Genomic DNA, 12,272 nt, shown 5'->3' on the forward strand with positions numbered 1-12,272 from the left:
GGGAACACTTCCCATACCACCCGATGTACTTGCTACATCATTAGAAGAATGGCATCTACGCTAATATTAGTCTGTTTTTCTCTTATTCCGAGGTTATCGTAGCCACCAGATCCAGTCTGTATCCAGATCAGAGGGTCACTGCAGTCAGCCAGATCCAGTACGTATCCAGACCAGATGGTGGATCAGCACCTAGAAAGGACCTCTACATCCCTGAAAGACAGCGGAGACCAGGACAACTAGAGCCCAAGATACAGATCCCCTGTAAAGACCTTGTCTCAGAGGACCACCAGGACAAGACCACGAGAAACAGATGATTCTTCTGCACAGTCTGATTTTGCTGCAGCCTGGAATTGAACTGCTGGTTCCGTCTGGTCAGAGGAGAACCCCCCCACCCCCCCACCCCCAACACACACACACACATATATATATATATATATATATATATATATATATATATATATATATATATACACTCGTGGCCAAAAGTTTTGAGAATTACATAAATATTAGTTTTCAAAAAGTTTGCTGCTAAACTGCTTTTAGATCTTTGTTTCAGTTGTTTCTGTGATGTACTGAAATATAATTACAAGCACTTCATACGTTTCAAAGGCTTTTATAGACAATTACATGACATTTATGCAAAGAGTCAGTATTTACAGTGTTGGCCCTTCTTTTTCAGGACCGACTGATAGCAACCCATTCTTTCATAATCACTTCTTGGAGTTTGTCAGAATTAGTGTGTTTTTGTTTGTCCACCCGCCTCTTGAGGATTGACCACAAGTTCTCAATGGGATTAAGATCTGGGGAGTTTCCAGGCCATGGACCCAAAATTTCAACATTCTGGTCCCGAGCCACTTAGTTATCACTTTTGCCTTATGGCACGGTGCACCATCGTGTTTTTTTTGGAGAGAAGTGGCTTCTTTGCTGCCCTTCTTGACACCAGGCCATCTTCCAAAAGTCTTCGCCTCACTGTGCGTGCAGATGCGCTCACACCTGCCTGCTGCGATTCCTGAGCAAGCTCTGCACTGGTGGCACTCCGATCCCGCAGCTGAATCCTCTTTAGGAGACGATCCTGGCGCTTGCTGGACTTTCTTGGACGCCCTGAAGCCTTCTTTACAAGAATTGAACCTCTTTCCTTGACGTTCTTGATGATCCTATAAATTGTTGATTTAGGTGCAATCTTAGTAGCCACAATATCCTTGCCTGTGAAGCCATTTTTATGCAACGCAATGATGGCTGCACGCGTTTCTTTGCAAGTCACCATGGTTAACAATGGAAGAACAATGATTTCAAGTATCACCCTCCTTTTAACATGTCAAGTCTGCCATTCTAACCCAATCAGCCTGACATAATGATCTCCAGCCTTGTGCTCGTCAACATTCTCACCTGAGTTAACAAGACGATTACTGAAATGATCTCAGCAGGTCCTTTAATGACAGCAATGAAATGCAGTGGAAAGGTTTTTTTGGGATTAAGTTAATTTTCATGGCAAAGAAGGACTATGCAATTCATCTGATCACTCTTCATAACATTCTGGAGTATATGCAAATTGCTATTATAAAAACTTAAGCAGCAACTTTTCCAATTTCCAATATTTATGTAATTCTTAAAACTTTTGGCCATGACTGTATATATATATATATATATATATATATATATATATATATATATATATATATATATATATATATATATATATATATATATATGTACACACACATACACACACACACACACACACACACACAGTAAATTTTTTATATATTTATGAGTGCTGCTTTATCACCTGGGTCCATCTATATAGTGAAATTAGATTAAGATAGTAATGTATAATAATAAGTTTGCATAATCATAATAATAATGTTATTGCCATCTAGAAAAAGGTTAAAAAAAGGAATCCATGAGGGTCATTAATGCACCTTTAAGTAAAGATTCACTTACTCAATCAGAACCTTTTCAAAACGTAAAAAAAAATGAACCTTTAAGGTTGTCTCTCCTTGCAATCTACAAGGAACCTCAAAAGGCTAATTTTTAACCTTTTGTACATATTGTATTTAATGGGGTTATTAAGTATTTCCATGAATTAGATGAATAAATTGATCTTTGCTTTTCATTAAACCCTATAGGCTTTAAAATCATTGAGTTTGCATTAGTGTTGCTATTTTGGAATATCTTTAGTAAAAATAATACAATTTTAAATGCACATGTTTTTTTAAGGGGGGCATCTTTCCCCAATATATTCCACAAAATTGAAACTGTAGAAACCAAATGTTATTTTAAATATAGGATACGGTATAGTAAATTATCCTGTATCCATCTTCGTCAGAGTACAGTACAGAATCTACAGCAGTAGATGGCAGTATGTAACAGTTGGATTGCAACCCCCCAGTTAATTCACAGAAGAACACGAAGAAGAAGCCGGAGCCGCTCTCTGGCCCACTGTAATTACGCTGAAGTCGAAAATCGCTCATCATTTTTCTTCCCCTCCTCTATTTAGGTCACTTAGTGAACTGAACAGTCAGTGTTATCTAGTGATGGATTACGGACGGAGCTAATGTTCACCGGAATACAGCACCCAGTTATTGTGGAAACCCTGACAAGAAGAGATGACGGAAGACACTGACGATTTACATTGAGAAGGTTTGGCATGGGCTATTTAGAATATGTAGTTATACATGCAGTCAATGGCTGCGTCCGAAAGCCTAAAAATGATGCCTCTATATAGGCAGCAAAGGCACATCTGATTCCAATGATCGTTTCAGATCCTGTATACATAGACTTTAAGCTGGTCGGTTTTTGAAGACAGCCTAGACTAATGCTTCGATACATATGATATTCCACTATTCAGTGCGTTCGATTTCGCCGGTCAAGCCAGCCGCACTTCAGAAAAACACGGTCAAACCAGCCGCGATTGAAATTCGTATGCGTGCGTATTACCATGATTGCGGTACTGGCAGGAACACACACACACACACACAGAGAGAGAGAGAGAGAGAGAGAGAGAACGCGCTTTTAGAGCACTTTTCATTTAGACGCTCATTTCTCGATTTTTTTTTTGTACTTCTGCTATAACGTGTTATTCATTGGTGTTTTAACGGTTGTGTGTTACTATATTTTTCGACCTTTCAAATCATAGCAGAATTCTTAGGAAAAATTGAAATGTGAAATTATTCGATTTTAGAGGGAATTATGAATTATTACACTTCAGAGGCGATAAAGATAAAAATTTTAATAATTAGAAAAAATGGTCAGTTCTTATATGGGACTTTCCATCTATATGCAGACCCCATATGAAACCATTTCACTGCAGCGTTTTTGAGATATGGGACTATTTTGTGCTTTAGAGGGCTATAGAGACCCCATTTCTAATAAGCAGAAAAAAAACAATAGTCAGTTCTTATAAGGTACATCCCATACTATATGCACACCTCACATCATGCCATTTTACTGCAGCGTTTTTGAGATATGGGTCCATATGGCGATTTAGAGGGCTATAAAGACCCTATTTCTAATAATTAGAAAACAAAAAAAACAATGGTTAATTCCTGTAAGGGACATTCCATATTAAATGCACACCTCATATGAAACCATTTTACTGCAGCATTTTTAGATATGGGTCCATATGGTGATTTAGAGGGATATAAACACCCCATTTTAGAACTATTTCAAATAAGTTGAAAGAAAAGGCTATTTATTTCAAAGTTCCTCCTCATTTTCAGCACACCTAATGTAAAGTCTGTGTACTGTGGCAGTTTGAAGTAGCATACATTCATATAGAACAAAACACTCAAAGACGTTTTAATATTACCTCATTTTTGGAACCTATAGAAATGTTTTTTAAAATAAGTGGAAAAAAATTATGGCCTTTTCTTACAAAGTACCTCATATTCTATCAGCACAGCTAATCAGAAGTATGTGTACTGTGGCAGTTTGAAGTTACATACATCCAAATATTAAAGACTGGATAGTGTTTCTCCAGTTTTGAGGCTTATAGAAACATCAGTTTAACCCTCTGGAGTCGATTAACACATATACGCGTTATGAGTAATTTTCTCCTGATAACCCCGAAAAGAACTTAAATTACACTTTCAGTTTTGATCGTACACATAAGAGCAATACATCAATCAAATCTGTAAAGGGTCTACTTTTTTTGCATAAAGACATAATAACAACAAAACTTTTAGCATTTATAAAACAAAGATAACAAACAAGGTGTGCTGTCTGCAGCCTTTGTCTGTGGTGATCTTCATTTAGACACGCGTCAAAATGAACTGTAACTTAGTGAATACTCAACGAAGAGACATAAGAGATATATCTATAGAAAGCTTGACATGTTAAACTAAACAAGTGCTGCCAATATATATGTGATCAAGTAATCTATATGAAAATAACCACATCACATCTTTTTGGGGTGAATTATGTCTTATTCCTCTCATCGCGAAGCAAACAGTAGAAATAAAAAAAAACTTGGAAGAACATTCTCCCTGCGTTGTCTTCTGTTGTATGGGCGTATTCAAGCCGCGCGCTTCAATAAAACATTAGAATCTGAATAGCACATTCAGCGCGGGGGTGTGGTCGCATTAGAAGATAATGAAGGGAGACGTGAAAAAGGGACATTGCGTTGTTTTCATCTAGATTACTTGATCACAGAATATTTGTTTTCGGCAGCACTTGTTTAGTTTAAAAGTAGACATGTCAAGCTTTCTAAAAACTTTTCAAAATTTTGTGCATTTATAAAGTAAAGATAACAAACAAGGTGTCTGCAGCCTTTGTCTGCGCTGATCTTCATTTAGACACGAACCATTAAAATGAACTGTAACTCAGTGAATACTCAACGAAGAGACATGAGAGATATATCCATAGAAAGCTTGACATGTCTATTATAGACGGCTGCATATATGAAAAAAAACACTTAACCCTAAAAAACACACCCCAGCTAGAAAAATTCTAACAAAAGGTTTCTCAGCTGTTTTTTGTAGCATTAGATGTCCTTAATAACATACTAAAAGTTTACCAAAGTTTGACCACTAGAAAGGTGTAATTTTCAAGATGGTGTCCAAGATGGGCAGGGAGCCCTTAAAATATCCTAACTCCTTCATTATTTGACTTAGTCAAGTAATCTTGGTGTCTAACCTTATGTTTTCTGGGTTATGAATCCATTGGACTTGTCTAAATTGCATTGACATGATTACATACTTATGGAATACATGATTTTGTGAGAATATTGTAAGTTTTATCATTGTTTGGGGTGATGTAAACAATTTAGAGATGTAAACAATTTAGCCTATGTCATGTAACTCCTACTCAGTACTTGTTTTTTTTTTGCTAAAACAGACTTTACATTCAATGTAAAAGTTATTGCACCCAAAAGTAACTTAAATTGGAGTTGTATAACTTTGATCATAAACAACCCTCTATTAGCCCGAACAGAGGCCTGTGTGTGAAACCTCTAAAATGGTCTTTCCTTTCAATTTTAATAAGGTAATACATATGTAATGTATCCTCTATAGATGTTTTTCAATATAAAGGTGGCATTATACTAAACCCAACAAAACTAAATTCACAATTTTCAGCAATTCAGAAGATGGTAGAAGAGAATACTGACATTTGATATTGCTTGACTCATTGTAATGTTGTTGGCAGCATAGTATGGGATGTCCCTAATAAGAACTGACCGTTGTTTTTTACTACTAGGGCTGAAACGATTAGTCGACAATAAAAAAATTTCGACAAATATTTTTGTTGAGTAGTTGTTTGATTTAATTTGACCTAATTTAGAGCCTGCAATAATGCGGTTTGACCAGTGTGGCGCTGTAGCGCAAGACTGAAATTCAGCCCTCCTTGATGCAAATCAAGAGAAGAAGAGATACAGCGCTCAGTAGTGGTAGGCGATACTGCAAAATTTGGTATCGATCCGATACCAAATACATATAGCGTCATTATTACCAAAACCAATACGATACTTTTTACTGAAAAAAACAACAACAACTTTTGTGTAGGGGAGTGCAGTAGGTCTATGTCATTATTTCTGAGGTGAATGAATGATCAATTATTTAGGCAAAATTTTTTATTAATGTATTGAAGTCCACAAAATTATTAGTTATTAGGCACTGTAGAATGAATTCTTTACAGCCTTTTAAAATAAAAAAAAAATTAAAAATAAAGAATAAAAAAAACCTCTCCCTTTTCTCTGGTTTTAAAAGCAAATGAAATAAAGTGCACACAATAATTACTGAAGAACAAACAAAGAACAAATATACCTGTGCAATTACATTCCCTGTGCCCCCTTCTGAATGTGCTATCAGCTTCGCTCACTCTGTTCGCTGCTCCTCGGGGCGTTGTGTCAGTGAGTCATGTGACGACACAACAACGAATCACAGCAGAGCAGCAGGAGGGGGAGGAGTAGCAAAGTGGGCCAGGATGTGAAAGCAGCGTTTGTTCAGGATTGTAGAGGTAGAAGACACGAGCAAAGTATAAAGAACGTAGATGAGAGATATTTAAATTAAAATATTGATTCAATTACAATTGTATCGATCCGATACAAATACCAGTGTTGGCATCGATACTATCGATATTTAGATCGATCCGCCCACCCCTAGCGCTCAGCACTGCTTCATAGAAACGCACCTGAGCTGAAACGAATGGCGTTTGAATATGAAAATATATGACGCGCGCTTTCCTCTAAATAACGAAATAAACAACGAACAAATAAAAATCACAGCAGTTAAAAATGCATCCTATTACACCGATGTGCATTTTTGCACGAGCTCAGTAAAGCTCATCTATAGTACGTCTATAGTATTTTATGTAATACCTTAAATCAAGCAGCTTTACGGTATTAAACACTATTATTAAATATTTGAATGAAGTGATAGTTTGGTTTGCAGAGATCAAAGCTTAATCTAGCTTAATCTAGCTCAGGACTGTTTTGATTATCATAACCCAGCAAGGTATTTTAAGAGAGATTACGCTACCAGTGAAAAGTTTTTGAATGGTAACGTTAAGATTTTTTTTTTTTTTTTTTTTTTTTTTATAAAGAAGTCTCTTTCAAAATGTTACTGTTTTTGCTGTACTTTGGATCAAATACCGTATTTTTCGGACTATAAGTCGCACCTGAGTATAAGTCGCATCAGTCCAAAAATACGTCATGATGAGGAAAAAAAACATAAATCGCACTGGACTATAAGTCGCATTTATTTAGAACCAAGAGAAAACATTACCGTCTCCAGCCGCGAGAGGGCGCTCTGTCTTCAGTGTAGACTACAGGAGCACTGAGCAGTATAGAGCGCCCTCTCACGGCTGGAGACAGTAATGTTTTCTCTTGGTTCATGTCTCTTAGTTCATTTCTCTTGGTTCATGTCAAATTAATTTTGATAAATAAGTCGCACCTGACTATAAGTCGCAGGACCAGCCAAACTATGAAAAAAAGTGCGACTTATAGTCCGGAAAATACGGTACATGCAGGCTTGATGAGAAGAAGATACTTCTTTAATAACAATGTTACTGTTAAAAAATGTTTGACTGGTAGTGTATGTTGTGAATAAAATTGTTTATCCAAAAATAAAACATCTAATCACTTGCCTTTATTTTGTTTCTTATCCATATTATATACTTACGAAAGGAGATGTTAGGCAGAATGATGTGTCATTCAGTTAATTTTCATATAGTAATATAGTAAAGTCATCTCATTTTCTCTGTCAAATATATTTATTTGTATAAATTAATTGTATGATAATTGTAATTACATAATATTATTTCCCAAAGCTGAACTGATTAGACTATCTTTTATTTATTTATATATAACAGTATTTTAACTAGGCTTGGGTATCGAGTATTGATTGGAACCGGGACTAGCTTTGCGATTTTCCCGGAATCGTTCAAAAGTTTACATTTCGATTCCTTGTTTCGATTCAAAATCCGCCGACCATAAGAAGAAACCGCTGAACACCAATGAAGAAGCGTCCACCGGAAGTGTTGGCATAACCGAGCGAGTCGAACATGCATAGCGTGTGTCGGCGGTCCAAAGCGTGGCTTCACTTTTCTAAACAGAACGAAATCTCTGCAAAATGCAACATTTGCGGAAAGATTGTTTTGTGCATAGGAGGGTGCACGATGAATATGATAAAACACCGCCGAGTTCATGGAGTAGAAATAAATGTGTGCCCTGTCTTTGACGCGCTGCATCGACCGTCCTCCGTTGCCTCTTCCTCTAGCTCCGACCCCAAGCCGAATCCGGTTTGTAAAACAATACATATAATATAGCTGCAAGCAGCGATGGCGGGCTCAAGCCATCAGTGCAATACCACCCCAGTGGCATCAGGTAGACTGTGACCAGCGGGCACATGCATTCACAATAGCCCTCTGGCAGTCAGGTTTTAAGGGATACGGCAGTTAAAGGGTTAATCCGAATCATCTAGACTTTGAAATCACATTCACAGAACAATATACAGTCGTGGCCAAAAGTTTTGAGAATTACACAAATATTGGAAATTGAAAAAGTTGCTGCTTAAGTTTTTATAATAGCAATTTGCATATACTCCAGAATGTTATGAAGAGTGATCAGATGAATTGCATAGTCCTTCTTTGCCATGAAAATTAACTAAATCCCAAAAAAACCTTTCCACTGCATTTCATTGCTGTCATTAAAGGACCTGCTGAGATCATTTCAGTAATCGTCTTGTTAACTCAGGTGAGAATGTTGACGAGCACAAGGCTGGAGATCATTATGTCAGGCTGATTGGGTTAGAATGGCAGACTTGACATGTTAAAAGGAGGGTGATGCTTGAAATCATTGTTCTTCCATTGTTAACCATGGTGACCTGCAAAGAAACGCGTGCAGCCATAATTGCGTTGCATAAAAATGGCTTCACAGGCAAGGATATTGTGGCTACCAAGATTGCATCAAGAAGGCTTCAAGGCATCCAAGAAAGTCCAGCAAGCACCAGGATCGTCTCCTAAAGAGGATTCAGCTGCGGGATCGGAGTGCCACCAGTGCAGAGCTTGCTCAGGAATAATAGCAGGCAGGTGTGAGCGCATCTGCATGCACAGTAAGGCGAAGACTTTTGGAAGATGGCCTGGTGTCAAGAAGGGCAGCAAAGAAGCCACTTCTCTCCAAAAAAAACATCAGGGACAGATTGATCTTCTGCAGAAAGTATAGTGAATGGACTGCTGAGGACTGGGGCAAAGTCATATTCTCCGATGAAGCCCCTTTCCGATTGTTTGGGGCATCTGTAAAAAGGCTTGGCCGGAGAAGAAAAGGTGAGCGCTACCATCAGTCCTGTGTCATGCCAACAGTAAAGCATCCTGACACCATTCATGTGTGGGGTTGCTTCTCATCCAAGGGAGTGGGCTCACTCACAATTCTGCCCAAAAACACAGCCATGAATAAAGAATGGTACCAAAACACCCTCCAACAGCAACTTCTTCCAACAATCCAAAAACAGTTTGGTGAAGAACAATGCATTTTCCAGCACGATGGAGCACCGTGCCATAAGGCAAAAGTGATAACTAAGTGGCTCGGGGACCAGAATGTTGAAATTTTGGGTCCATGGCCTGGAAACTCCCCAGATCTTAATCCCATTGAGAACTTGTGGTCAATCCTCAAGAGGCGGGTGGACAAACAAAAACCCACTAATTCTGACAAACTCCAAGAAGTGATTATGAAAGAATGGGTGGCTATCAGTCAGGATTTGGCCCAGAAGTTGATTGAGAGCATGCCCAGTCGAATTGCAGAGGTCCTGAAAAAGAAGGGCCAACACTGCAAATACTGACTCTTTGCATGAATGTCATGTAATTGTCGATAAAAGCCTTTGAAACGTATGAAGTGCTTGTAATTATATTTCAGTACATCACAGAAACAACTGAAACTAAGATCTAAAAGCAGTTTAACAGCAAACTTTTTGAAAACTAATATTTATGTAATTCTCAAAACTTTTTGGCCACGACTGTATATAACTTCAGTAACACATTTTTTAATGTCAAGTCAAGTCAAGTCACCTTTATTTATATAGCGCTTTAAACAAAATACATTGCGTCAAAGCAACTGAACAACATTCATTAGGAAAACAGTGTGTCAATATGCAAAATGATAGTTAAAGGCAGTTCATCATTGAATTCAGTGATGTCATCTCTGTTCAGTTAAATAGTGTCTGTGCATTTATTTGCATTCAAGTCAACGATATCGCTGTAGATGAAGTGACCCCAACTAAGCAAGCCAGAGGCGACAACGGCAAGGAACCGAAACTCCATCGGTGACAGAATGGAGAAAAAAACCTTGGGAGAAACCAGGCTCAGTTAGGCGCCAGTTCTCCTCGACCAGACGAAACCAGAATCTGAGTTAAACCTCTTTTTTTTTGGTCATTTTATCAGTAAAGGAAAAAATGGCTTATAATTATTCACACCTGAATACAAGGAGTTTTTTTTCTCTTCCAGCCTTCATGGACAACTACATATATATTACACTCTTTGGCTTCTCTAGTGCAGATCAACCAAGTCTCATCCCATTTGTCAATATTTATGATATCACAAATCCCGGAAAATATTTGTTGTTGTCCAAACAATTTGTTCGTTGTAGTTTTTAAAAAGTGATTTTTGTTAAATAAAATATCTCCTTTTGAATTGGACTTTCAGCTTTGTAACTTTGCAGAACCTTTTGTATGCTGAAACAGCAACATTACAGTATAACTAAAGTTGAAAAAGTGAAAAATAATAATAGCACTCCTTTAATAGGCATTATTAAGCAGTTCATAAATACAGCTATAAATGTTTTGTTCTTGAGCTATAAAGTTCAATCATTGTATTTTCATACTTTAAGTATAATGACGTTATTTTCAAACCAGTTATTTAGGAGTTGTCAGTGGTTCATGAGATCATTAAGAAAGTGAAATTAAATGATTAATAAACTATTTTAGTGTAAATATATAAATCTAATTATTTAGACACATGATAATAGTTGGTCAGTGTGTTAATAACTGCTTTATTAACAGATATTCCTGCTGTAATTCATGATAAAGTCAGGTTTTTATAAAACATTTAGTAGTTTCCAGCTATCTATTTTTGTGAACTCATCTAAAGTGAGGACTATTTATACATTTAAAGCATTCACAAAGGAGATTTAAAGGAACATTCATCTACCAAACTAAAAAGTCAAAACACAACACAGAGGGATACAGAACACAGAAATATTTTTTCAATATTGATAAAATGAAACTGTACAGCTGTACACTTGATAAAAAAGTTATATATATATATATATATATATATATATATATATATATATATATATATATATATGTGTGTGTGTGTGTGTGTGTGTGTGTGTGTGTGTGTACTGGCTTTCCAATGCCGTTGATAATAGGGGTAAGCAAGTTTAAAACACGTACAGAGTCCATGCAGACGGATGTAGATGCATAACAAATGTCTTTCTTTATTACTTGAGCTCCATTAAACATGAGCTCAAACTTCTTGTGTTCTCTCCTTGTTCACATGTACACACAAAGCCATACCTTATGGACCACATACAACTAGAATCCTCTTTGTAAGCTTCTCTGCTGTGTGCTCAAAAACTGTGCTTCCCAAATACCAACACACACACTTGTTGCTCAGGTGCTCTAATTAAACATAGCCACAGCACCACCCAGTGGACAAAACCTTTACCATCCCCAAAATGGCTCCTAATATGTGTGTGTGTGTGTGTGTGTGTGTATATATATATATATATATATATATATATATATATATAAAGATATATATATATATATATATATATAAAGATATTAAAGTAGCTTTTCATTTTTTTCTTGTTTGTAAAATTCAAAATAGTGAATAAATACATACAATAAATATTGGATGTCACTTTTCCCACCAGTCGTTGCACAAGTTAAGGTTACGCACAATGACGAAAGCACATTAGAGCTAGCCCTCCTGGAACTCATTGAGATTGCATTGCAGTGCATGCAGTTCGAAAAAAATTATCTTTGAATGGAAGTCTATGAGAGCACTCGGGGCGATTCTCAGTTTGATAGAAATCGCGCCCAAATGGGTGGTACTACACAAAACGCGACTCAACGCTGATTGGACTATTTAGAGGAAGCACAAACAGTCTAGAATAGTGAAAGCTAGCGTAACACAGTGGTTGAATGTAAAAAAAAAAAAAAAAACCTTTGCTTTGGTGGTGCGTCGCCCAATCGCTCTAATGGAGAAACTGCCACTGGTCTGGTGTATAATGAAAATGAATGTGAAAATTAACCCTTATGCGTTGTCGGGGAAGTTTT

General features: G+C 37.0%; 1 protein-coding gene across 2 annotated transcripts in view; it reads left to right on the plus strand.

Annotated features, from left to right (window-relative positions):
- Nucleotides 1-2,380: 2,380 nt before the first annotated feature.
- The window catches only part of chst10 (carbohydrate sulfotransferase 10), a 74,136-nt gene continuing 64,244 nt past the window's right edge, over nucleotides 2,381-12,272 (plus strand). For both annotated transcript variants that reach the window (XM_059552366.1, XM_059552365.1), the window contains exon 1: nucleotides 2,381-2,640. The gene's annotated coding sequence lies outside the window, so the exon portion shown is untranslated. The remainder of the gene's footprint in view (nucleotides 2,641-12,272) is intronic.

The sequence above is a fragment of the Carassius carassius genome, chromosome 6 (genome assembly GCF_963082965.1).
Source record: "Carassius carassius chromosome 6, fCarCar2.1, whole genome shotgun sequence".
NCBI lineage: Eukaryota > Metazoa > Chordata > Actinopteri > Cypriniformes > Cyprinidae > Carassius > Carassius carassius.